This window comes from Ochlerotatus camptorhynchus, unplaced genomic scaffold (genome assembly GCF_037179485.1).
Source record: "Ochlerotatus camptorhynchus isolate MF236.1 unplaced genomic scaffold, CSIRO-AGI_Acam_v1.1 ptg000325l, whole genome shotgun sequence".
NCBI classification, from domain to species: Eukaryota; Metazoa; Arthropoda; class Insecta; order Diptera; family Culicidae; genus Ochlerotatus; species Ochlerotatus camptorhynchus.
In genome coordinates, this window is record NW_027040813.1 from 1,046,722 (window position 1) to 1,074,327 (window position 27,606).

General features: G+C 38.3%; 1 long non-coding RNA gene across 2 annotated transcripts in view; it reads left to right on the plus strand.

Moving 5' to 3' along the window:
* Positions 1–27,606, plus strand: part of LOC135708067 (uncharacterized) — a 72,275-nt gene that overhangs the window by 12,512 nt on the left and 32,157 nt on the right. For both annotated transcript variants that reach the window (XR_010518279.1, XR_010518280.1), the window contains exon 2: positions 26,465–26,669. This is a non-coding gene — a long non-coding RNA (uncharacterized LOC135708067). The remainder of the gene's footprint in view (positions 1–26,464; positions 26,670–27,606) is intronic.

The following is a 27,606-nucleotide window of genomic DNA, read 5'->3' on the forward strand; positions in this document are numbered from 1 at the left end:
TCAAAATTCCTTTGGAATTTCAATCAAAATTTAATTTTCTCGGTATTCTTTTCGGAATTATCTTGGAACTATCTGCAGGATTCACTAGAAATTATTCGCAGACATTTCTTGGAATACTCCCCAGAAATATTTTGGAACAGTCCTCAGAATTCAATATCGGATTTTTTAGAACCCTCCGAAGAGCTCTTTTGAAACTTTTCTTAGAAGTCCACTGATAATTGATAATTCTTCATGATTTTTTTCTCAGAACACCTTGGAACTGAAATTCCTTTAGAGTTTCAGAAATTATTCCCGGAATGAGCTAGAAATTATCCTCAGAATTCGCTTGAAATTTTGCTTAAAATCCCTTTGGAAGCTCACACAAGATTTGATTTTCTCTGTATTTTATCTTGTAACTACCTGCAGAATGCACTAGAAATTATCCGCAGAATTTTCTTTGAATTCTCTCCAGAAATATTTTGGAACTGTCCTAAGAATTCAATATCCTTGAGGTTCTTCTCGGAATATTATAGAACTTTTTTTTTCTCAGAACACCTTGGAACTGAAATTCCCCTAATGTTTCAGAAGAATTTCCTCTGTATTCTCTAGAAATTCTTCCCAAAATGAACTTGAAATTATCCTCGGAATTTCCTTGACATTTTCCCCAACATCTCTTTGGAATTTCATTCGAAATTTGATTTACTCGATATTATTTTCGAAATTATCTTGAAACTATCTGCAAGATTGACTAGAAATTATTCGCAGAATTTTCATGGAATCATCCCCAGAAATCTTTTCTTTTGGAACTTCTCTTCAGAACTCAATACCCTTGAGGTTCTTCTCGGAAGTCAAGTTTAAATTGTCCGTCCATTTACCAAAACATTGTAGTTTTTCTACGAGAAATTTCCAATAAAGCTTGCCCCTCCATTCACCAGAACTGTGCAATTTTTACATCAGGAATTTTCAATTCAGCTAACCCCTTCATGCAGCAGATTGAATCTTACACCAAAAATTTTCAATACAAACTTGCCCCCAGAATATTGTACACCAGAAAATTGTACACCAGGAACTTTTAATTGATCAGAACGATGCAAATGTTTCACCGTTAATGTTCAATAAAAATTGTCCTCCAATCTTCTGATTGGTGCAGATTTCCTTTTTTTTCCATTTTCCACCAGACATTTTCAATATAGCTTGCTTCTCCTATCATAAGAATGTATCAGGTTTTCCACCAAATAAAACTTGCCCCTATTTTCAAATTTTTCAGCATACATTTTCAGTAAAGCAGGTTCCCTCCAATCATAAGAATGGCGCAATTTTTTTTTTTTTTTTTAGTAAAGCTTGTGCTTTTTACGCTTGTGCCTTTTTACACCAGAAATTATAATTAAAGTTTGTTCCTCTATTGAGCAAAAGGATGCAAATTTGAGACCAAACATTTTCCGAAATGCTTGCCCATCCGTTTACCAGACCAGTGCAAGTTTTCCACCAGAAATTTTCTGTTAATTTCATTTGCAGCGATACAAATTTTGCACCAGAAATTTTCAATAAAGCATTCTCCTCCATTCACCAGAATGGTGCACCAATAATTGTCAGTGACGTTTGCTTTACCATGCACCTTTGTGGTGCAATTCTCAGGCACCAGAATGGTGCAAATTTTCCACCATAAATTTTCAATGAAGCTTGCATTCATCAGAACGATGCAAATTATGCACCAGAAAAATGATTAAACCTTTCTTCTACATTCACAACAGTATTGCGAACGTTCCACCAGAAATATTCAGTTAAAGGTTCACCTCCAAATTTCTAGCGTAATTCAATTTTTCCACCAGGGTTTTTCATTTTGATTAGTCCCTCCATGATTGATGATATTTTTACACCAGATATTCAATAAAAAGCTTTCTCTTCGATTTACCACCACGAAGGTTCTTTTATCCCTCCATGAACCACATTGAAAACAAAAAATACACCAGAATTTTTTTGTATGCACCACTGTGGTGCAATTTTTTGACCAAAAAAATTCATTGAAGTTTGTCCCTTCATGCACCTTTGTGGTGCAATTTTCAGACACCATCTCACAGGAATTGACGCAATAAAAGGTTTTCAGTGCCCTTATAGTATGAAATAAAGTTATTTTACCTTCAAATCAAGTTATCAAGAAAACAAGTTATTATATATTGTAATTTGGTAATGTGGAAATAAACATCTTATTTATAAAAGGAGGGGCAATTGCCCTACCTTGCCCCACCCTGTGCACGCCAGTGGGAAGTACAGAGACCTTCAAAGAATTTATGAAAACTTCAGAAATATTTCAGGTACTTCACAGAAGTACAGAGAATTTCAAGGAAATATAAAGGTGATTACGGCAAACCCATTTATTTCCGAGCAGAACCGAGATCTTCAATAGAATTGAGAGCTTTAGGGAAGCTTCGAGAACATCAAGACGGATCAGAGAATCAAAGGGTAGTTCAAATAATTTCAAGGAAATTGTAGAAACCTTAAAGAAGATTTAAGAAGAGCGGCGCCGGTGGTGTAGTGGTAAGCGTGATTAATTCTCACCCCAAAAGGCGTGGGTTCAATCCCAGTCGGTGCCACCGGGATATTCTGAGGCATAACATCTCTGATCACGGGAAGTAAAGCCGTTGGACCCCGGTCTATGAGTTGATAGGTCGATGGACCCTACCCTAGGTGTAGGAGCTGCCTCCCTGGCGTCAGTAGCATTGGTACTCAGCACGGAAAACAAGATCGACGGAAATCAAATCAAGGAGGGAATTTCCGGAAACTTCAGCAAAGCTCCGAGAGAATTTCTGGAACGTAATATAAATTATATGAACATCCGGAAAACGTGAATGTAATTTAAGGGTGTTATATTATTGAGATTTCAAGAACTTAAAAAAAAATGTGTAAATTTAGCTATGTTGATTACAGAACACCATCGAAGGTTCCAAAAAGGGGTACATTTTAGCAAGCAGCGGTATGTTCAAGAAATTCCAGACAACTTCTAATACATTTAGATATATTTTGTTAGTTTCATAATATTCCTCAAAGTTTCGAGTACTTCGAGGACGATCAGATAGCTTCAGAATAATCGCATCAACTTAAGCAAATTTGCAGCAACTCAGATATGCTGTATGGGTATTCCAAGGTATTCCAAGAATTCTATAATTGATTCGAAAGCGTCAGGGAATTATGAATATCCATTAGAAAATTTACCGGTTTATTAAACAAATTTAGAGAACTTCAGTTAAGTATAGATAAGTTCAGGGAAAATTAGTGAGCGTTTATAATGGCTATAATACTTAAGGAAAATTGTCGCAACTTCAAGGCAAATCAATTAATTTCAGTAAAGTTGTGGGTTCTTAAAAATACTGAAACACTCAGGACAGTCTAGAGAACTTTAAAGAAATTCAGTAATCGTTTAGGCAGTTTTAATAACACCAGGAATGTCTAGACTATTGAAGAAGTTTTAAATTGGTGTCGATAATTTAAGGGAAGTTTCATGACATTTTGAGATCTTCAGTGAAAATTAATTAATTATTTCGTTCTAATTCCATGAAAATTGAGCGAGCACAAAAATTCAAGAAATTTAGAAAAAAAACTTCTAAAACTTCACAGAAGAACAGTGATCTGCAGAAACATTTCGAGAGCTTATAATAAATTATAATAAAATTCCACGAGCCTTTAAAATGCTGCATGGAATTGGACTCCAGAATCTTGAAAATTTCTTGAAGTATAATAGTTTTTAAGTCCAGAACTAGTTCAAATTTAAAATTTCTAGGAAATATGCATGTTCCAATTTGTTACTGGAGATTAATCCACTGTGGATCTATCTATGAAGTTCTTTAATATGAATTCATCCTTTTCTTTAAAATATCCTTAATTAGGCAGGTATTTTAAGGGGAAAAAATACCGGCTTTCCAGGTTTTTGCAGTTAGTAGACACCCTGACTAATACCATGGGTTTCTAATCTAATCTAATCTAATCTAATCTAATCTAATCTGATCTAATCTAATCTAATCTAATCTAATCTAATCTAATCTAATCTAATCTAATCTAATCTAATCTAATCTAATCTAATACAAACGCAGTTAGTACGAGAAAGCATCCTGGAAAGTGATTAGGTTAGATGAGGTCTAATAATTTTTCTTGTCTAATTAATGTTTACAGCATATCTGAGATATGATGTAAACATCAATACGGCCAAGCCTACTGCGTTGTATTTGCCGCAAAGATGATTCTTGGAAATGAATGGGAACATTTCTTGAATCTACAGGGGTGGAAGGATCCGTGGACCGTACCAAACGCTCCGAGTTACTATGTGTAGCTGTGTGTAATATGTAAATATTTGTACAATATTGAAGAAACATAAAATAATGCAATGGAAGGATCTTACCGAATTCTCTCCTATGTAAACAAACATTTGGACAGCTCTCACCATATTCTGCTCTTCCGCCGCCGTTAATTGCTTCCTTTGGAATCCCTTGGACTTTTTCTCTAACGCTTCGTATTTCATTCCGGTGATGCGGAAATTTCCTTCCGTAGATCGTCCTTGGTTGGTTGGTTCTAATATGATTCCGCCTTTTTTGGTCGGTTTGATGGTCACCATATGTTATTTAATTGCCATAGTGATCTGGGACGAGACTCACGTCCAAAGTCGCTGGTCCACCGAGCGCTCAGTGTGCGAAAGGAGAATGAAAGAAATACGAAAAGGATCAGTTTCAAGAAGTGACAGTTTCATCAGATTCCCCAACTAACCATACTCAAGCAAAGTAAGAATATGCTATATTACGACTATATGGTTACTTGGGTACTCATATGGCCGCCAGAATCGGTTGCGAATTGAAGTATTTCTGAAAGTGATGCGTAATATTTCTCAATGTTTTGATTTTATCCTAACGTAAACCCTACCGCCATCTGTCGGATACACTATGATGGGCAATACACTCAACAGATGGTTGTAGCACAGACAAACAGACGTAACTCTTCATTGTGTATCTTCGTTCACGCATTTAACGGTTGATTTGAATATTATCAGTTCCACGAACTACTCGCCGCAGCGCTGGCATCGGATCACTTTGACGTTTCTATACATTCTAAATGCAATATTGTTTGCGAGTTAGCGGGCAAGCTTGTTTTCCGCGAGAAGCCTGAAAGATGTCGCTACTGAGGTCCTATGTTTTGAGATACTATATTTTCAAGAAAAACTTTTTCAAAGAGTTACGTCTGTTTGTCTGTGGTTGTAGTGTGTAAACGTCAAACGCTAGGGAATTTATCATGTGCACCACAAGTGGCAGTACTGCCAACTAAGAAAAATTTAAATTGACCGTTAAAAACGATTTTGATCAACGTTTTAAGAGTGTTATGTCTGCTTGTCTGTGATCATACCTTCACCACAGACAAACATACATAACACTCGCAAGTTGTTCATCGAACATGCATTTAACGGTCAATTTAAAAGAATCGTAGTTGGTAGTACCGCCACCTGTGGCGCGCATAGTCAATTGCCTTGCGTTTGACGTTTACACACTACCGCCATCAGTTCAGCGTACTACCCACCACAGTGTATTCAACAGATGGAGGTTTCTGTCTGCAATGAACTTGTTCGGATGGACAAGACCTATCACATCATTGACCTTTCAGTTCAGAATTTACTCACCATGCAGCACTAGTGTCATTTGATTCTAACGGCGTGCTTAAGCAGTCTACATTTCGACTAGATAGGAGGTTGCTGTCTTTAGTAAAGTAATTCAAATGGATAAGACCTATTGTATAATGAAACGACTAAGGTCAGAATTCTCATATCTGTCGGTGCTTTTCTACCACTGAAATTGAGCGAAGGGCCATTAATGCGACATTGCTAATCATTAATGACCCTTCGTTCAATTTGAACTTCTGTTCAATTTTCACACTGGCGTAGTGGAGCGGAACTATCAATATAAAGGGTGTCCTGCATCACGGAAAAAAAACGCTGTAAAAATTACCGATCCTTTTCAAACTTACAGACAATAAAATATAGTATAACCCATTAGTAAGCTCTGGGCATATTTATTTCATTCAACTCCAATACCATAACCGTACGCTCGCACCTTACACTCAACTCCACTCAGGTTCTGTACAACTTCTGGCTGCAGATTCTTCTGTACGGAAACCCAGTTTTTCTTCATGTCTTCCTCAGATTTGACCTCCTTGGGATGCTTCATAATAGCCCAGTATTTTTCGATGGGCCTTAGTTCCGGTGCGTCGGTTCATGTACTTGGGTACGAAAGTAACCCCGTTGGCTTCGTACCACTCCAGGATAACATTTGAATAGTGACACGAAGCTAGATGCGGCCAGAAGATCGTAGGGCCCTCGTGTTGCTTCAACAGAGGAAGCAGACGTTTCTGTTTACAGTCCCGGTAGTCACGAACGGCGCACTCCGTTTGCCACATGAGCAGATCGCTTGCCAAACTTTGAAAGTTTCCGCTTCCTTACTTCCTCCGGAACATCAAACTTGTGCGGTGAAGAACAGTAGCCCGGAAGCTGCCGGAAGTCCGCCTTGACGTAAATCTCATCATCAATGATGAAAAAATTAGACTTCGTCAGCATCTTGGTGTACTGTTTCCGGGTCCGTGACATTCCCACCGGATTCTGCCGTTTGTCGTGATTTGAAGCCTTCTGCACTTTGTACGTATGCAGTCCCTCCCGGTCCTTGGCTCTCTGAACGAAAGAATTGGACAGATTCAACTTTTTGGCCACATCCCAGACCGAAGCATTGGGATTCCGCTTAAACGCTTTCACGACACGCTTGTGATCCTGATCACTAATAGAACATCCATTCTGACCGCATTTCTCCTTCCGTTCGATGCTCAGAGTTTCGTAGTAACGTTTAATTACACGACTCACCGTTGACTGCACGATTCCGAGTTGTTTTACGATGTCTCGATGAGAGAATTAAGGATTTTCCAGGTGCTTGCGCAAAATCAATTCGCGACGTTGTTTTTCGCGTGACGCCATTTTTTCCAACTTTCGAAAAACTGACAGCGATAAAAAAACAGTGTAAACAATACACTCTAAACTACTTCTACCCACATTTTCAAGAGAATACCCTATGGTTAATTTTCTACAGCACTTTTTCCGTGATGCAATTTGAAGCTTTCTCTAGCTAATAAATTATCGCACTTAAGCTTTATGTTGATATTAGTTTAGTATATCCTCCCATTTTTGAAAATAGTAAACTTCACGTATTAAGTATAAAAAATTTAAGGTAAGAGAGGATTTCATGACCGTCTTGGATACTTTGTGCAACATTTTGGCCATGCAAAACGTAAACATTTGGATCCGTGTAAGAAGCAACTTCAAAATTCCGAAACATGATAAATATTAATGATTCACAAGTAACAGATTTGGGTTGCCGGACGAGAATGAACTTTACGCATTTACGCTTGGTTTTACTATCGCAATAAAAATCCCCATTTAACACCTTTATCGCAATCCCAGCCTTCAGCGCTAACACACTCGGGCCTGCCTACCTCGAGTTCTCACGTCCATGAACACATATTTCGTTACGGCTGACATATGCTTTCTTTTATGCTCTTCCACAAAGCACATCCAAAGCGGCATGTTTGCCCAAATTATAATCATGTATCCTGAATCCTGCTGTTGTTTGCGGCAGCCCAGTCAATGTGGTGTGCAAAACCGGCACACGATGATCCGGCAGGATTTGTACCGACATATCAGGTTTAAGAGCTCTACGAACTGTAACCGCTCCATACGAGGTGGTTAGCTGCTTAGCCTGGAGCTGTCGTATGTGTGTCATTTCGATGGAATAAGTACATACCTACCATGTTTGTGTACCACCCCCCTCATCTACCTACATACCCACTGAAGCGTGCGGTGAGCAACGTGCTTTGGCGAAGATTTTTGGGGTCGATCATGAACCGGTGGTCGTGGTTTTGAGGTTAGCTTCATCCGGTTCGTACCAATTGGGTGAGGCACGATTTATGCTGTAACCACAAGTACGGGGTCAAAATTAACTCTCGTCTAATTGCGCTTGGCATTGATCGCTAGTAGGGCTGTTAATTTGATTTCAAGCTGTGCCCTGAAGTAAGCACTTGAAATGTTCCAGTGGAAATGGCATGAACCTGAAAAGTACACGCTCTAGCATTTTCAAGTGCCTGAGGATAGGTCCCATCCAGAGAGGACGAGAGCGTGTCTTGCAGAAGAGCGATAATCTAATTTCACTTTGACCTTTGATTGGATTTAGCGGGATATTTGCGAAAATGCTTTAAAACAACCCCCCGAAGCGATTCTATGGAGCACTTTGGCATTCGCTTCGGCTGCTACCTGTTTAAACATTCGCCGGATTCGGCATGATTCGTTGAAAAAAAAAGCTAGCATCAGCCGCTACCAGTCGAACATGTACGCGTTCAGATCAGGATAAATGTTGGAATATATTGCGACGCGATTCAAATATGTCGGGTCGAAAATTGATCAAATTAATTTCAGTAAATTGACGCTTGTTCGAACGATTCCCTGACGATAACTGACGGATTACATTCACCAATAATTTGACAGATGGAAATCGGAATAATTCGAATTATTGTCGATAAATCAAACAGAGTCTAGCCATACGAAGATTTCAAGCTGAACACTGCATTAGGTCCTAAGTAGCAATGACTTTATCTTTTGTAATAACGAAAGAGATAGTCGATGAAGAGTATCAATAAATGTTACTTAGGACCTAATGCATTGTTCAGCTTGAATTAATCAAATCTCTATCAAGGTTATGTTTGCGAGCTTTGCATCCGGTTGGCGATGGCCCTCTCCAGATTGCTCGGTACTTGAAAAGTACGGTTTTGTGCACGGAAGGAATCACCCTTGTTCCATTGCATCATGTACGGTTGGAAATCACCGCACAGGAAAACAGCATCGATTGATTAGATCCGTGTTTCTCCACGGGCAAATTCATAACTCAAGAGGGCTTATCGGTCTGTCATCTTTCTTCGCATCGTGGATGACGCAAACACAGGGGAGAATGAGGCCACGTTACACATACGATGGGATCGGGGTGGAATGGGCTGTTTGCCTCCTATCTGGATCACAATATCGCTTTCTTTGGGAGGGGGGTTTCACTCGCTATTGTTTGTTATTGTGACTATAAAAACGTTGGTCGTGCGATACACCGCACCGGGAACGGATCTGCGAAGCTTGACATATTGAAACAATAAATATATATTTTCCGGTTCAAGAATTGTTGCGCTGGTTGATGAAGCCACCCACCGGTGGTTGAGTGGCAAGCGTGGCAAGCACAGACAAAAACGTTACGTAACTCTTAGAGTAAATTTGCCTTTCAAATCCCGCATAAACGCGAACCATAACTTGACCTTACCGAAAATGGTTAGAAATTGATTATAATCTCTGCTAAACTTTAACTGAAATCCATTAAAAAAAAAACAAAATTTAATACATTGAACTGTATCAATGCGTATGTTCTACAAAAAGAAAACATCAATGATTTAGGGAAAACAATGTTTGAATGTATTGATTGCTGACTCAATGTTAAGTGTTTAAGTCAGTCGGTACATAGTGCGTTCTTAAATTTTACTTTAACGAACAAGCAAAGCTGTGAAAAGCGCATTTCTAACTGAATCATGTACCATTAAACACTTTTTCTTAAAATTCTACAGTTTTTTTTGTAGTCCCGCCTATTCCCGGCTTTACCGGTTTTAGAAATAAGCCTCCATTGCCAACCCTAGTCCCTCAGGATTTGACCTGCATATGAATGTTGCGCCAACTAACTCGGTCCCTGGCTGCTTGTCTTCAATTTCTCGAGCGTCTCACACTTCCTAGATCTTGCTCCACTTGGTCCAACAACCTAACACGCAGCGCTCCTCTGAGTCTTGTTCCAGCCGGATTTGAAGTAAACACCATTTTTGCGGGATTATTATCCGGCATTCTTACAACGTGTCCCGCCCATTGTACCCTTCCAGCTTTAGTGACTTTCTGGATACTGGGTTCACCATAGAGTTGCGCCAGTTCGTGGTTCATTCTTCTCCTCCAAACACCGTTTTTATATACCCCGCCAAAGATGGTCCTAAGCACGCGTCCCAGTGCTTGCAGGTCTTCCTCGAGCATCGTCCATGTCTCATGCCCGTAGAGTACTCAGCTCGGGGGCGACTTGACAGCTCCAGTATATTGCCAGAGTACCCCAACAATTTGGTGCTGGTGGTTCTGTCAAACTCACAAATTTCAGAAGCGTTATCTGAAAAGGGCGAATGCGGAAATGATGAACAGTAAACCAAATAAAATTTTAAAATTCATCGTATTATCACGCGCTCACCAAACCGCACATGCGACGTTAGCGACATAGGAACTCCAGTGATGCCAGCTAAAAATTTCGCCTTGATTCTCAGTAAAGGGTGATACGGTCAAAATTTGGTCAATATCAACTTGACGTATTTCTTTCAATTTTGCATTTAAAAAACCTGAACACCCCTCATTTTGAAGGTGTGTGTGTGTAGAATGTTGCTCCTATTTTGATTTTGGAATTCACTCTTCAGTTGTCAAAATGCCGTCCAAGCAAGAAGAGCAGCGTATCAAAATTTTGCTCGCGCATCGCGAAAATCCGAGCTACTCGCACGCAAAGTTGGCAAAATCGCTAAAAGTTGCCAAATCAACCGTTACAAATGTAATTAAAGTGTTTGGGGAACGTTTGTCGACAGCCAGGAAGTCTGGATCGGGGGGAAATCGAAAACCAGAAGCCGCTGAGACGACAAAGAGAGTTGCCGGTAGTTTCAAGCGAAACCCTAACCTCTCTCTCCGAGATGCCGCAAATAAGCTGGGTGTATCGTCTACAACCGTGCATCGAGCCAAAAAACGAACCGGACTATCGACTTACAAGAAGGTAGTGACTCCAAATCGCGATGATAAACAAAATACGACGGCCAAAGCGCGATCCCGGAGGCTGTACACGACGATGCTGACGAAGTTTGACTGCGTGGTAATGGACGACGAAACCTACGTCAAAGCCGACTAAAGGGTGTCCACGATGAAATTGCCACACTATGAAATTGCTCTAACTTTTTAACCGTTGGTTAGAATTTAATGAAAATTTGGGTGGATTTAGTTCATAGTGCATTATTTACATCCTGCAAGTTTTAAAGTCCTGTGATCAAAACTTGCGGAAATGGAGTCGAAAGAACAGCTCGTGCGTGATAAAATCTTGCGCATTCATCACGAGAACAAGGATCTCTCGCATCGTTCCATCGCTAAAACGTTGGGAATCGCGAATTCCACGGTGTCGCGAGTGATTAAGCGGTTCGAGGAACGGTTGACCACCGATCGGAAGCCCAGAAGTGAAGGAAAAAGTATTCCGTACAACACCAAAAATCACAACCGCGTAGTTGGGGCCTTCAACCGAAATCCGAACGCCTCCGTTAGGGATGTGGCTAAGAAGCTGCACCTAAGCCGAAGTTTTGTCCAAAAGGCCAAAACTAAGGCTGGGCTTCGAACGTTCAAGGTACAAAAGGCCCCTAATCGCGACGAGAAGCAGAACAAGTCCGCCAAAACCCGTGCCAGGAAGTTGTACCTCAACATGCTGACGAAAGTTGAATGCTGCATCATGGACGACGAAACATATGTGAAGGTCGACTTCAAACAGATCCCCGGCAACCTGTTTTTCACGGCCAAGGATATGTTCAGCGTTCCGGAGCATGTCCGCACTCAGAAGATGTCCAAATTTGCGAAGAAATTCCTGGTTTGGCAAGCCATCTGCACGTGCGGGAAGCGGAGTGCACCTTTCGTGACCCAGGACACGATGAACGGACAGGTGTACATAAAAGAGTGCCTCCAGAAGCGGCTGCTTCCTCTCCTGAAGGCCCACAACGTCCCAACAATCTTCTGGCCGGATTTGGCCTCATGCCACTACTCCAAGGACGTGCTGAAGTGGTATGCGGACAATAAGGTCAATTTCGTGCCGAACATGTTCAACCCTCCCAACACTCCGGAGCTCCGCCCCATCGAGAAGTACTGGGCGATTATGAAGCAGCACCTTCTTAAACGACCTAAGGTAGTGAAGACAGTCGAGGAACTGAAGAAAGTATGGGTTTACATGCAAAAAACGGTTGATTCACAGGTTGTGCAAAATCTTATGGCCGGGGTTAAGGCCAAGGTGCGGGCATTTGCGTATGGACTGTAAATAAAATACGAGTAAAATGGTAAAATGAAGTTTAATAGTTATTTCTCAATCCCTGAAAATTTGATGGCAATCGGATGAAAACTCGAATCAATTTTGTGTGTGGCAATTTCATCGTGGACACCCTTTACAAGCAGCTTCCGGGACAGGAGTTTTATACGGCAAAAGGAAGGGGAAAGGTAGCAGATGTTTTCAAGCACATGAAACTGTCAAAGTTCGCAAAGAAATATCTGGTTTGGCAAGCCATCTGTACCTGTGGCTTGAAAAGCAGCATTTTCATAGCTTCCGGGACTGTCAACCAAGAAATTTACGTGAAAGAGTGTTTGAATAAACGTCTGCTGCCTTTCCTGAAGAAACACGGTTGTTCTGTACTGTTTTGGCCGGATTTGGCATCTTGCCATTACGGTAAAAAGGCCATGGAGTGGTACGCCGCCAACAACGTGCAGGTGGTTCCCAAGGACAAGAACCCTCCCAACACGCCAGAGCTCCGCCCAATTGAGAAATACTGGGCTATTGTCAAGCGGAACCTAAAGAAGACCAAAAAAACTGCTAAGGGCGAGCAGCAGTTCAAGGCAAACTGGCTTTCTGCGGCGAAGAAGGTGGACAAGGTGGCTGTACAAAATCTGATGGCAGGGGTCAAGCGTAAGGCCCAGCAATTCGGATTTGGAAAAGCGGAAGCCTAACTGAATATTTTTCCTGAATTTTATACTAATTAAACTTGAAAAAGAAATTTAATTTGATTTTTTAAATAAACGATTTCACCGATTTACACGCGTTTTCCCTTGACCAAATTTTGACCGTATCACCCTTTAGTATGCACAACATAATTATCACTTTACGATTTTTTTTTTAAATTTTGAGTACCGTATGTATTTGAGCAGTACAGAACCAAAAGCTTAAACATATGATTTGTAAAATCGAAAATATATGATTGTCATCGAATTAATTAGAACAAATAAGAATAGAACAAGGATACTTTCGGTGTTTTCAAAGCTATTGCTATTATCGTCGATGAGGGACAAAGAAAGAATTGTTTTGCAGCGAGTAAGAGTGTACTAATTATGCGCAGCTAGTACTGCAAAATGTTCAATTTGAGGTACTAGCATAAATAGTACAACGTTAGTACAACGGTAGTACAACCAACAATCAATACGAAACTAACGGTCCCAAGTACTTCTATGGCGTACCCCATTCTAGTTGAATTTCTATTACTACACTATGTTTGTTTTGATTCGCTATGAAAGCTTGACAGATAACATCAGGGGTGTGTGGATTCATGCAGAACATGCAGGGGTGAGTGAAATAGCTTGGGACTGCTTGGGACCGTTGTTCTGGTACTGAGTGAGCCAAAAATAATAATGATTTTCTTCGGGACCCAGTGGTCTTAGAGTTACCTCTATGGTACAACCAACCAGTGAAAACTAACGATTTTAATTTGGCTCACAATTAACTAACCAATCGGTCCCAAGTACATCGATTAACCCCATTCTAGTCGAAATTCTAGTACTGCACTATGTTTGTTTTGATTCGCTATGAAAGTTTGTCAGATAAAATGAGGGGTACGAACCCTATGATTTTCCTATGTTTCGAGGGGTGCATCGATAAGCTTGGGACCGAAGAGAGTACGAGAGCTGAACCAAAAAGTTGAGCACGTTTCTTTGGGACCATGTGAACTTCGCAAAATTTCCGACGAGAAGCTCAGAGAACTTCCAAGGAGAAATGCAGAGAACTTCCGACGAGAATCGGATTGTCCAGGAAGATGATCAAGAAGATGGAAAAAATGCAACCCGCGGAATACCGTTTCGATTGGGAACAGATGCAACGAATCGGATTTCGCAAACATAAACAGAAAAATTACATTTGATGTTCGTGCATATGTGTGTGTGGCGGCGTTTTTTTTTTTAGAAAATCCGAAAATTACATCCGAGATTACTATTAAGAATAATACTGCATGGTGTTTAGCGAAATCGTGGATAATTCGAGATTGGCGTATTATCCGAGGGGGACGACTCTATCTACGATGTAGAAAAGATTGTGTTTAGCTGTGGCTAGCTGCACGCACGCTGAGTAGATAGAAGGAAGATTTATGTCGATTTTGAAGATTTCCTGCCAGAAGATGAAGCGCGATGCAAGTAGATGCGAGAAATGAAAGATGATTTTTCGGAGATTGATTCGCTAGTGTGAGATTTTTTGAGCATCCAGAATTGAGATTTAGATGTGTCGCCCCCCTCGGTATTATCCTCGATGGAGCTTACCGCTTGGCTTACCGCTATTAATCGACTTTCTCTTTCGATAATACCTTGGGTATATAACCGTTTCTTGTCGTGCTTGACGTATTAGAAGCTAGATAATAACTTCTTTCATCGATCTGTATGCTGAAATTAGCTGAGAATGTCTTAACATGGCCATGGGGGTGCAAAAAGAAAGTCAACGAAAATAATCTGTCAATTTTACATTGTTCAGCTTGAAATAAGAATCCAAAATGATGGCTTCCTGTTTCTAAACTCTCAGATGAGACTGAGAGTGTCAACATTTCAAAGGGGCGTAATTGCTTAGTCATCGATTTCTCCCAACTAAAAGCTCACCCCTCCAAATTAAAAATGCTAGCTGGTAGAAAAAAACATCCCTCTACCTGTTGGTGTCATTATTTCGCGAGAATTCGACGGCAATAGCCATTGTTTACAAATGCAATTACACTCCTTTGAAATGTTGGCACTGACATATTCAACAATATGGGTATTTTCGGAACAATTATCGAATCGAATGCACTGCAAAATTATTTTTCTAAGACGGAGCAAAAATCGAAAGAAAAATATCGGTCCAGTCGATTTTCGGTTAGTTTGAGATCGGTTCAAAAAAATAAATTTTTCGATTATCGATTTAAAATCGCCCAGTGCCAAAGTAGACAGGTCATTTTTGATGATGGAATATTCTGGCTAATGGGTTTAAGAGTAATGGCCTTCGGGGAAATGTCATAGAGTCCATGACAATGCCAGACGATAGCCGGCGCAGGTGGTGTAGTGGCAAGCGTGAATGCTTTCTCACCCCAATGGGTCCGGGTTCAATCCCAGCCGAGGTTGGTGAGATTTTTCTGAGGCATAAAAAATCTCTGGTCACGTCTTCCTTCGGAAGGGAAATAAAGTCGTTGGTCCCGGCCCATGTGTGTTGAATGGGTGCGATATCCTACGCAGATGTGGAAGCTGCATATTCGATTGCCATCAATGGATGCCAATCGATGACCGTCGGTGATTGGCACTAGGTTGCGGAACAGAGACCGACGTTAAATAAAGGAATGAAGAAGAAAAAGAATACCAGACAATAGATGACAAGAGTAACTAAATGCGGCCTTCTGAATGTTTGGCAGTTGAGGCATTCCACGAAGATTCGCAAATCGATCCTGACCGATCATTTCCAATTACGCTGAAACTTTGCACAGTTGTTCCTTTTTAGTAAAGGCGCCATTTTGTGCTCTCAGTTTTTCATATTGAATTACGACTACTTTTTGAAAAGGGCCTGTGTAAAAATAGTACTAATGAGCCTCAAAATATATATTGCCGAAACGCTTTGTTCGATTGATTTGGGGTCTAGAGCAAAGTTGTAGATATTATTTTGGCAATTGTGTAAAAAATATACACTGTAAAAAATTTCGTTTGTATCAATGAAAAAAATTATATTTATTATTGAAAAAGTTAATTTCTCAAAAAGTACATTTTTGAAAATTTTCTCATTGAAGCTTATAATGTTTGCTACTAACTGGCAAAGTTTGGTGATGGTAAACTCAAAAACAAAAAAGTTATGGTTTTTTGAATATTTCACGATTTTTACATTTTCATTAAAAACACATTTTTTTTAACCGTGTATATTTTTTCAAGAATTGCATTTTAATTTTGCACAACTTTTCCGAAGATACCATAGCAATCAAGCAAGCCGTTTTTGCAATGTATTAAAATGTTTATTTTATAAGCGCTTTTCTACACAGGCCCTATCGGAAAAGTAGTCGGGGTTCGCTATTACAATTTGTAATAGTGAATCCCGACTACTTTTTTATTTTAAAATCTCAACTTAAATCCACAAAATACATTTATCTGCTCTTTTTTACTTTTCTTTTATTCGAAAACCTTATGGACAAATGATACATAATTTTTTTTCATTGTAATACACTTACTTTCTATTTTTATTTACATCACTTCTTAAATACATCGAATATTTTGGCATCATTATCATTACAGTTTGAGTATCGTTTGGCTTTAATTTTATTTTCTGATACAGGAATGAAAGAATGAAACTTTTGAGTTCCTTGAATTATTTTTGCATTATTATATTGCTCGTTGAGGTGTGAAGCCATACATTCGTATTCCTCTGTTGTGGCAAAACTAAATGATAATTTTGTTAATTCTTCTTCTTTTCGATTATTTGCCCAATTATAAAGCTCTCTTGCATTTTTTATTGGATGTTCACGTTCTTTGGCCAAACTTGCTCTAGTAGCCATACGTTTTATTGTACCTCCAATAGCGTCACAAGGACCTTTCCCATGTGATGTTGCAAAGAAATGCCATTCGGCTTCAATTCCATACTTTGATTTAAATTTACAAAGGCTAGCAAAATTTTTCCGGTTCTTGTACTGTGACGCGGCTCCATCGGACATAAAATAAATCTTGTTGATATTTTTACTTTGGTTAATGCGTAAAAAACTTATCATTTTAGAAATAAATAAGTTAACAGCCACTGAGTCATGCCTTAACTCTTCAGAAATTATAATAAAACTTAAATGTTTAACTTGCATATTTTCTCTAAAATATATAACAAATGGATGAATGGTAGCTTGTTGGACATTCCAGTGATGAGACTGAACTTCATCCTGTAACACAAAGCTGTAGTTTTCGGAAAAATCGCAAGTAACTAAAAATTCACCTTCTTCCAAATTATTTCGTGTAGTTTTCAAAAAATTAGATTGCTGTGTTTTTATGAAATCATGTGGTATCAAACTTGTCAATTTCAAGCAGAAAAATGAAACAAACTCGTCTGCAGGCTTTACAATAGTTTCTAAATCACATCTATCCGTGGTAACCCACTGTTCAAATGAAAGCTGATCAATGCATTTTTCCTCTAATTGTTTTAATAAAATGTTTTCTAATGCGGAAGAGTCTGGACAATCTTCACAACACCGTAGATAGCAATATGTTGTCTTGTTTTCACAAAGTAGGCTGTCAGTGAACGTTTTTACATTAAATGGTTAAGTTTTTTCAAACTGTGTAAAATTAGATTGATGTTTTCATGCGTTGTGCACACGCAAACATTGTGGGTTACAGAGCTGGTTAAAAGTTTACATTGCTTAGGGCGGAGTTTTGCAAATGAAGAGAATCCAATTTTTACATTGCAGTGAATTTCATTGAATCGTTTATAAGCTTCTCTCAAAGTCATCATTAGTAATCTTTTTTGAATGGCTTGTCGTTTTCCTTCTTTCTGCACAGACACATAATCTTTTTGACCAGGCCATTATGACTGCCAATTTTGTTTCACCCCTTAAGGCTGTGCCATATTTTGCGGTTTTTGACGAATGACCTTCCTTTATCAACTTAGCCTCTGTTGCAATATATCTACTAGCATTAAATTGATCCATAACTTTTTGTGTTGACCATGAATAAGGTAATAACGATAAAATTAATAATTTTTCACTTCTTGCAGTGGATGCATTGGAAAACTTTTCCTTCATGTTTTCTAAAACTTCTTTGAGTTCATTCACTTCGTCAGCCTCAGGCTCGAAGTTGAAAAGATTCTTTCTAATACCTTCGTTGATTTCACGGTGCTTCTTTTCGGGGTAGTGGATGTAGTTGAGTTTTCCCACGTCTATCGGTGATACCTGGATTCCTGCAATGCCTCGGTTGAATATTAATTAATTAATTTAGCTTTATTTAGGAGGCTTTCAGCCTTAGGCTGGTTCGCCTCCGATCGGTTGAATATCTCGATGTTGACTGGTTGAGTAAATTCTTGGTACGATTGAACTGAAGTAACTGATGTCATTGATGGTACAGTTGTAAGGCTTTCACAGCTCGGTACGACAGGTACTATCACTGTAGTTGGCATCTTTGAGCTTCCGGCAACATGCTGTTCCTCGTTTGAGATGAAAAGAGCTTGTTTATCAACACGAAGACGACAGGACGTGCAAATGCGAAAACCAGTATTCAATCCTGATGCTTCAGAATATCCAATCGATTTTAATTTCTGGATGGTAATATTCGAAATATTCCTCAGCTCTTTCGAGCACTTGACTTCCTCGAACGGCCGAATGCACCTGATAAAACATGCTCGTTCACTCATGTTGCTTTCTGTATTAAAAAAATTAAAAATAATAATCTTTAAAAATGATTTGATGATGATGATGGTCCCACCTCTTACCCCTACAAAGGTTTGAGCTGGACGAGTTATCTTTAAGATAATTAAATATAAACATTTTAACCAGGTTTGCAAACAAAATCGAGCTGGTTACAATTACAGATATAAATGTCCTGTTAAATATGCTATAGGCATCAACCAAAAACATTCAAAGGTGTAACTAGTTATCAAATGTCCAAGTATAGTCCTCGACAATACTTCCATTTACACGTGACCTGGGATTTACACGTTTAAGCTTCCGCAGTGCCAGGACTATATCCAAGGAAACGACTTCCAGCCAACCCTTTACTAATTCAAGGCTTTTGCCACAATTTCCACGTATTAGTCATTTATACCTGTATTCCGCGCGCGAGGCTCAAACCATCGTAGACTACTCAAATCTATTTTTACTATTACTACTACAAAATCAAAAAACTAAAAATCCATCATCACCATCGAGGCAAACAATGTAGTTTTTTGTATATGCTACACCAATTACTAAAATGTCTTTATGACAGTCTCCATACAAAATAATCCGTTAGAGATAACTTTGTCAAGATACATGATTTATCCATTCATAAAAATTTAACTGCTCAATAAACAGCTTTTACATGTGAAATGCAGCGTCTCTTGAATTCTGTAAGTGTAGTTGCACGCTTGATGTGTCTAGGCATCGAATTGAAAACATTTATACCTTTGAAAAATAATGAATTTTGTGAAGCATTATTCAAAAGATGTGGTGTTCTTACTTCATCCGCGTTTCTAGTGTTATATCTATGAAAATCACTTCCTCTTTCAATCCGATCACACAAATATCGAGGCAGCAAACCGTTAACTACTTTAAAAATGAACACCATAGTCAAAAACACAATTCTTTGCTTCACTGACAGCCATTGCAAAGCGTCCAGCATAAAAGTTGAGGAAGTGAATCTATTACATCTTAAAATCAAACGCATTACTTTATTCTGCAAACGCTGTAATCTCGATATTTGTGTTTCATTGGCCAAAAATAAAATGGAAGGGCAAAAGTCTAGATGAGGGGAGATGATTGATTTGTATAACTGTATTTTACTACCAATAGTTAAATCGTTTTTCAAGCGACATAGGATTCCATACTTCTTGGCAATTTTCTTGATGACATTGTCAATATGAGAATTGAACTTGAGTTTGTCATCAATAATCACGCCAAGATATTTAATTTCCTGAACGCGATTAAGTGACTCATCATCAATAACAACAGAGACATCATCATCTACACGATTCCGCGAAATTACCATGAATTTAGTTTTACTTATATTCAATTTCAATTGTTTATACTTCAACCATCTACTTAGAGAACGCAAATCTTCATTCAAGCGTGAAACGGCTTCTTCTAAATCTTTAGCTGCAATGAATAACACAGTATCGTCAGCAAAAAGATTAATATCACAAAACCGTAAAACTCGTCGCATGTCATTAATATACATAATAAATAAAAGGGGCCCTAATACACTTCCCTGAGGCACTCCAAGGTCATTGTCAACGGGACAAGATACAAAATCATTAAAAACAGTCCTTTGTGTTCTGTCAGATAAATAGCTTTCAAACCATTTGTATGCAGAACCCGAAATTCCAAAGCGCTTGATTGTTCTCAACAATAAGGGCCTAGAAATTGTCTCAAAAGCGCGTTTTAGATCCAAAAACACAGCAACAATCGTATCTTTATGCTCCAAATTTTCTTTCCATTTAGCTAACACTAAGTTTAACGCGGTTTCACAAGAATGGCCTTCCCGGTATCCCGATTGTTCCGGTATCAACAAACAGTTACTATTTAAATATTCTAACAGCTGGCCCTTTACAACAAGTTCCAAAATTTTCTCTAATGTGTGCAACATGTTGATGGGACGAAACTCTTCGGCTTTAATCGTCCCAGCAACTTTTTTGTATAGGAACAACTAAAGATTCTTTCCAAATATGCGGCACGTGCCCAGATTGCAATGATTGATTAATAAGGTCCCGCAGAGTGTGTCGAATGACATGAAAGCAATCTTGAATAACTCTAGCATTAACATTATCTACTTCAGCCGTTTTTCCTAATGAAAAGCAAATATTTTTAAGTTCATCTAATGTAATTGGGTGAAAACCATTAAATCTACAATTACTATTAATCGGCTGTTTTATTTCGTCCGGTTCATTGATCAGTTCAATAGATTGATTGATCAGTGAAACGCTCTCGACGAAATAGTCATTAAACTTAGAAGCAATTACTTTATCTGACTTCGGAGGCGAACCAGCCTAAGGCTGAAAGCCTCCTAAATAAAGCTAAATTAATTAATTAATTACTTTATCTGACTGTTCTAATATGCCATCAAAAGTTATGGTCCGCGATTTACAATTACTAGGCTTCATCAAAAATTTCAAAATTTTCCATAACTCTTTGCTGTTGTTTTGATGTTGATCAATTTTCCTCTGAATATATTCACATCGAGTTTTCTTAATCGATTGTGAATATTTATTACGCACGACCGTGTATCTATTCCAATGATTATCACTATTAGATCTACAAAACTTTTTGTACCATTTGTCCCTCTTACGTTTAAGACGCAAAAGATCCAAATTGTACCAGCTGTTCGAGTTTTTCAAAGAAAAAAAATTTTGTTCAACTAATTTATTGGTACAAGTTTTCAAAACGTTAGTAAGAACAGCTGCATCTTCATCTAAAGTTCCGGTAACTAATGGAAAATCCACGCTTCTCTCAACAAGATTCGAAACAGCTTGCTTCGAATATTTCCTCCAGCACTTCAATTTTACAAAATTATCGTTATCGTTAACACTGTCTAAGAAATTAATTACTAAAGTTTCATGATCGGTTATTTTCAAATCAGCTTGAGTAACTGAACTGACAGAATCAAAATTAGAATAAACATGGTCAATCAAAGTTCTACTGTGCCGGGAAATACGCGTACATTCACTTACTAATTGTTTTAAATTAAAGAAATCAGCTAATTGCTTCAGATGGTTCGAATTGCTAGTATCATGCCAATTAATGTTAAAATCACCCGCAAGTATATTTAATTTACTAGAATCTAAAAATGTCTCGAACCAGTTCTCTAAAATTTCAATAAAACGCTGATTACTTGAACTGGGAGAATGATACAAAACACCATAATTACCCATCTTCATGCCACGTTCAACTGTAATGCCTAAGAACCAATTGCCATCAATAACTTCGTTTTGGCGAATATTGAATTGAACTGATTCTTTGACATAAATAGCAACACCGCCAGTGTGCCTCGAATGTGACAAACAAGCAGCAGCTTTATATCCCGGAATGCTATACTGATCAAAAGATTCAATTTCTACAATATGTGTTTCTGCTAACAAAACCAAAAGTGGACGATTTTCTTCTACAATCTGACGTAATGTTACGTAGTTTGTAGATAACCCCGCAATATTCAAATATAAAATCTCTAATTTATTCACATTACTACTGGAACTTGGTTGCTATTTATTGAAATGTAAGCTGCTTTTTTTCTGATCATATAGTTTTTTATACACAAAACAATTAGAACTAAATGCTGCGTGGTTGACGTCCAGATTTAATTTACGCTCCTTATTAGTTTTTAAACCATTAACGCATTTCAATACAGTTGACGTACACTTAGAGGTGCTATGTTGTTTGCTGCATCTAGAGCATCGTTCGCAATTTTTGCAATCCGTGCTTTTGTGCCCAAATTCTCCACATCTGAAGCATCGCAAAACATTAATCGCGGGAACTATCGAGCACCGATCAAACCCTACATTTACTTTTTTCGCACATAACAAACATTTATACGTCTCGATATCGACTTCAATCACAACACTAAACTTGTTGTAAGTGAAGCGTGGATTTTCAAACATGTTAACTACTTTTACATCATTAATTGCGATGTCTTCATTTTGACTTTTTAAGAAGTCAATGAAGACATCGGAGGAATACTGATCGCTCATGTCCACCACTTTTAACATTGGCACCGATGTGGGAACAACAGCGTTGTAGTTTTCACCCAAATTGCTTTCAATGCCCTTTTTCACCTCATTTACATTGTATCCTGTTACACACTCAACAATAATGGAGCCATCTTTCCCGTTTCTAAAGTTACTGATTTTGTGTGTTTTTGGACCCAGGTTTGTTTTCAAAAACTTGCGAGTTTCCTCGCAGTCTTGTTTGGACTCTTTAGGTTTAATCACAATGACCGGGCGAGCCTTACGGTTGTTCAGTTTTTTACTTTCAAACTTACTTTTATCATTTTCTACTTTATTTTTACTGATATCCTTACTTTTACTGTCCCCTTGTCCGTTTTTCAAAGCGTCAGCGAAACTACATTTAACTTTATCATTAGTAGAATTCTCTTCGTCATGACTATTACTATTACCATCGGGGATTTGACCCGCTTCAGAGGGAATCGGCCCAGATCCACTGCTATTATTCATTGTAACTAAATTTTTGTCCGCAATAATTCTCGAAAATGAACTAGTCATATTTTCCAATTTTTCATTTAATAATATTTCAAGTCCGCCAACGGCTTCCTTCAGGGTACCATTTACATTTAAACGGATAGCTTCCATACCGGTCTTCAACGCGTTATCAATTTGAGCAGCAATCTGATCTCGCATGTTTGTGATCGAGGCCGAAATAGAAGATATTCTTTTCACTTCTTCCTCAATATTTCTAACATGCGAGATAGAATCACTCGGCTCGTCACAACTAGACAGACAATCGTCACACTTGTATAGGAGATTAACATTCTCCATGACAACCTTTGCCGTACTCCTAGTAAGTGTAGTGCATCTCATGTGGAACACACGAGAACACTTACCACTACAGGTTAACGGCAGATCGCTTGCCATTACCCCCGACTCGCATTTTGGACATTCCATTTCTACCTAAACACAGTCAACAGACGCTGCATGCAACAATACACAGGGTACAGAAGAGACAATTAAATATCGATTTCACCGCCGCAGCTACTATAGGAAAGCAATTGCTTCCTTTCAGTGCGCCGGGGGGATCGAAGAATAAGCAAAATTTTACGAGAACGGCTACTTTTGTAACCTGTTCTCCTACTTATCCTGTTATCAAATACAATTGGGCACGCGTTGCAATTAATCAATCGCGGCACACAACACAATTTCACACATAATTAAAAATAATATTTTCACTGCACAACAAATTGAACTACACTGTTTGCCATCACACAGAGCAAATTTCATTGAAATACAACTGAAGGTTATGCTTACCTTTTAACCAAATGGTGTTATACTTATTTCCTATGATAACTTTTTAAGATGTATGCGGTAAAATGCAATCTTTGTGATCAACTGCTTGTTTTCACCATTCAAACTCATTTAAGTATCAGATCGATAGGTATAATTTCTACATTAGGTACAGACAGATGTTTTTGGTGTTCACTACTACAGTGTTGAGTATTTGACTTATTACCGTTAAGATCACTGATACAACTATGCAAAATTGAAGACAATGAATAAAAAAGAAAATTAATCGCTAGTTTGAGCATCATTTCTCTTTTATTTAGTTCTAGCTCAATATTCATCAAATGAATTTTTTAGTTTTGTTACTAACGATACCTTTTCATGGTATCAGATGTAATGAATCCTAACTTTTCAATAGGGCCTGTGTATAAAAACACTAATGCAATAAACATATGTATATTGCAAAAACGGCTTGCTTGATTGCATTGGTGTCTTCGAGAAAGTTGTGCAAAATTAAAATGCAATTCTTGAAAAAATATACACGGTTGAAAAACATGTGTTTTTAATGTAAATGTAAAAATCGTAAAATTTTCAAAAAATCATAACTGTTTTTGAGTTTACCATCACCAAACTTTGCCAGTTTGTAGCAAACATTATGAGCTTCAATGAGGCTTAAAACGAAAACGAAAAAATGTACTTTTTGAGAAATTAATTTTTTTAATAAGAAATATATTTTTTTTCATTGAAACAAACGAATTTTTTTACAGTGTATATTTTTAACATTATTGCCAAAATAATATCTACAACTTTGCTCAATACACCAAATTAATCGAACAAAGCGTTTCAGCAATATAAATTTTTTAACTCATTAGTACTATTTTTACACAGGCCCTGTTAGAAAAGTAGTCGTGATTCAATTTGAAGAACTGATAACACAAATTGGCATCTTTACTAAAAAAGAACAACTGTGCAAATTTTCATCAAAATCGGAGCCGACCAATTAAAAAAAAATTAAAAAATTCGTCAATCTGTAGAGAATTGCTCAGTTCACATTAACTCCTAGTTGACAAGCATATATTGATTAAATCCGCAATACCCAGTTATTGACGATAAGCTTTAAAATATTTATCATGCTTGCGGAGGTTGGTTTTTACATCACAAATCACAAATTACAAATTCAGATTAAACATATCTGAACTCAATCGTCATCGTAGATAGTCCTTCAATTCCTTGATGTCATTTTCCGACGTTACAAAATCCAATCCGTTGTTTGTTTCTATTCCACCAGCAGAAGAGATAACAATCTCATGTCTCGTATCGCTGATGGGTGCAGCACGTCCAGAGGCTACACGGGACGACGATAACGTTTATTTTTGTAGTTGTTATCTATGTTCGATCATGGGCACCCGCCGCTCGGGCAGCTCCTTTTCACTTTACACACACAACGTACATGTATGCATGCGCTGTGATGACGTATCGGACGATACGACACACTGCCGGTGTCATGTGATTTGAGCACGTGCCCTGATGATGATACTGATATTTTGTTTTCACAAGGTTCGGTCCCTGCAGGATTGCAGTCAGCCCCAGTCGGTGCAGTAGATGTGGATATGTACGTTTCAAGTCGACCATCATGAACATTTAATACCTATATGTCGTTGTATTTTGATTCGTTAGCTTGATGTTGACAATGGAAAATTCAGATCAATGTTTTTACTTTATTTCATTTGACTTTTTAAGCAGCTAACATTTACATTATTGTTCTTCTTCTTCTTTGGCTTTACTACGTCCCCATTGGGACTCTACGCCGGCTCTCAACTTAGTGTTCTTTTAGCACTTCCACAGTTGTTAATTGAGAGCTTTCCCGAGCAAAGTTAGAGATCAAATTGAAATCAGAATTTGCTGTTATGATGTAACTTATTTTGAATACTCCATTTGATCTCATTTTGGTTGACTTAACGGTTAACACATCAAAAATGAGAGCAAAATTTTACACTGTTGAATCAAACGGAAAACTAATCCTGCTTTCAATGAAATCAATTTGATTACTGATTTTGCATTCATAATGTTTGACTGAATACGGGCCTGGTGTAAATGGTTAGCATCTAAGCTTCTCACGCTGAAAGACTTGAGCTCAAATGTCACCTCGGGTTGGTTACGAATGACCTAAAATGTGTTAAACAAAACAATTAAACAATAACCGTTAGTTCAACGACAGATAAGCTTAACTTAAATTTTAAACAAGACGTTAACAGCAGAACTTCAAGTTAAGTTGCTTTCATTTAAAATGTCTGGACTGCATAATGAAAGCACAATATGATATCAGACTAATGTCGTGACAATTGTAATCAAAATGAGTATTCATTATGATAGGAACTGCAATCTTTAATATCGATTTGCTTTCATTTTGTTAACCGACTTTGCTCGGGTTCTGAGCCTGTACCATTTTTGCAATAATACAATTGTGTGGCAAGTACAATCATACCTACTCTTCTGTCCAGGGAAGTCGAGAAATTTTCCAACCAAAATTGTATAGACCGGACCGTGAATCGAACCCAGCCACCTCCAGCATGGTCTTGGGTTCAAGCTTGAACCCTGGGCAGAGTTGTCAGGCTTGGTGTAATTATTTGAGCTGAGGATTATTCATAATCATAGTAGTTAAGTTTTGTATCAAATCTGACAGTTTCATTTTTTCCCTCTTTTTTTTACAGATTTACTTCGCAAAAGAATTGCATTCGGTCGTGATGGATGTTATTTCAAATGCCCTAAGTGAATCTGTTACAGCTCAATTATTGTGCGGGCATTAAGTGTAAAATACGAACATAAATCATTGCGTAAGGGTAACCAAATTGCAAAGCAGAATGGGTGTCAACTCCTCGTCGCGGCAGGATGTGAGTCTGCTCTCGGATGAAGACGGTGAGTCCTTTGCATTTCTAATTCATTGAAAACATAGCCCCTATCGCGATGTACTTCTACTAGGTCGAAGTGAGGTATCTGAGGTATCAGATTAATTGAATCCACTTCCAGTCGCTTGGGTTTCCATTTATCATTCGCTCGCTCGATTCATTGGCTCGGGACGCAAAACCCAGTCCGTGCAGGCCGTTGTTTGAGGGAAGTTGAAATGGTAACGATGCTGATGGGACCGCGTGGCAAGCGTGTTGCCAAGATTCGCACTCCGATATCGTCGTTTGTGGTGTGCTGGTGTATGTATGTATTGTTGACACTGGTAGTTTCAATGGCTGGTGGGGAAATTAGATCTTCGTTGTCATCGTCAGTAGATTGTTCCAATGGTAACGAGGGTGCGTGTAGTATAACTTTGTTTGTGATGACGCTGCCGCTCGAAACAATGGATAGTAGTGTTTGACGGCGCGTGGCGTGTGGAGTTGGTTGTTTGTTGATGGTTCATTTGCTAGAGATTATTGATAAGACGCGATGGTACACAGCTAACTGCTGGGCGTCAAATATTATGATATTTTGGTTTTGAATTTTAAATTTTAAATTTTGAACTGTTCTTGAGCTGTTCAATTTCGGAGCATGTTTAATTTTTAACAGTTCATTTTCAGTTTAGTTTAAACAGCTTCTCAAACACATATGAAATATAAGGTAAAATCCATTCTCCAAATTGTCCAGGAAAATTGATTTTAATTATAGACAGAAATCGGTACTAAGGCTATTTTTTAAGTGGAAAATAGCCTTAGTACCGATTTCTGTCTATTCTGCGTCCATCGTCCTGGCTCTTTAACTTTTACGATTCCCTCATCACATTCCATAAGGCTAGTCTTGATGAGAAAGAGATATCATAACAAATTTTTACTATAACACCTGTTTACTCTGAAGTAAAGCGAGAGCTCAT